Source organism: Carlito syrichta, unplaced genomic scaffold (assembly GCF_000164805.1).
Source record: "Carlito syrichta isolate Samal-C Ts95f unplaced genomic scaffold, Tarsius_syrichta-2.0.1 Scaffold315894, whole genome shotgun sequence".
In the NCBI taxonomy this organism is placed as follows: domain Eukaryota; kingdom Metazoa; phylum Chordata; class Mammalia; order Primates; family Tarsiidae; genus Carlito; species Carlito syrichta.
Window position 1 is genome coordinate 3,285 of NW_007259990.1, and position 1,162 is coordinate 4,446.

Genomic DNA, 1,162 nt, shown 5'->3' on the forward strand with positions numbered 1-1,162 from the left:
AGCGAGGGCTCCGGCCAGGGGAGCACCGGCTGGTGGTGGGGGCGGGGGCGGCGGGGCGCGGAGGCAAGTGGGCTCTCACCGTCCGGTCCATGCAGGCGCGTTGTGTCTCAGGTTGTGATCCAACCGTGAAGACTCCGATGCAAAGCAGCATGGGACTGATGACAGAGCAGCCCGGTTGGATCTTTTGGCCACAGCAGCACAAGACGCGTCAGTGCAAGGAGAGAACAGTAGGGGAGGACTGGCGAGGGTTTCCTCTTGTCCTTTCAGTCACAGACAGAGGCAATTTTGAAGAAATCTGTGCGTTTGGAAGGCATTCTCAGAGTCAAGGCTCCTGATGGGTTTCCAAAGATGATTTTAATTGCTAAGAAAGCAGATGTGGACCACCACAGACAGGTAACACAGAAAGGACAGCAGTTAGCAAGGCAACTTTTTTTGGGGGGGAGGTTGGAGTCTCACTCTGTCGCCCAGACCGGAGTGCAGTGGCCGCTCCCGGCCACCGCAGCCTCTACATGCTGGGCCCCGGCGATCCTTCCGCCTCAGCCTTCCAAGTAGCTGGAATTACAGGCATGCACTACCATGCCCGGCTGATTTTTTGATTTATTGTAGAGATGCGGTCTCACCCACCAGGCAGGTCTCAAACCCGCGGGCTCATGCAATCCACTCACCTCAGCCTCCCAAAGGCATGGCAACTTAAAGGAACATACGTGGAGACATCAGCAAAGATGAGGATGCATGTGGATCGAGCTTTCCATGAACTTCTCCGGGTTATAAGGAAATTTCACCAGCAGGAATGTCCTCCTTTGCCAGAACCAATGTGGAGAGAAAAAGACAAGAAAGGTCGCCATTTTCTAGAGCCTCTTGAATTTTAGCTACCAACTGCCAAGAAAACCCTTTATCTGCTCTCTGCTTATGGTTTACATCATGTTCTAACCTTAGATAAATGATCACAATGTTAGCCTTAGACCAGGAAACTGCTAATACTTCCCATGAAACTTATACAATGGTCATTTCCAGACAGATGAAAGTAAACACTAATGCTGCTTCAAAGATCATCTGGTCCCTTTAAAATATGTTTCTATATTCACAGATACATTCTTCTTTTTGTGCTTACATTTTAATGGAGATGAATCAGTTTTGGAACCTAAGCCATTTGCCAAAATGA

The 1,162-nt window shown here is 49.6% G+C and overlaps 1 pseudogene; it reads left to right on the top strand.

Annotated features, from left to right (window-relative positions):
* The first annotated feature begins 194 nt into the window (after positions 1-194).
* On the top strand, positions 195-869 carry LOC103276059 (annotated as a pseudogene).
* Positions 870-1,162: the final 293 nt, after the last annotated feature.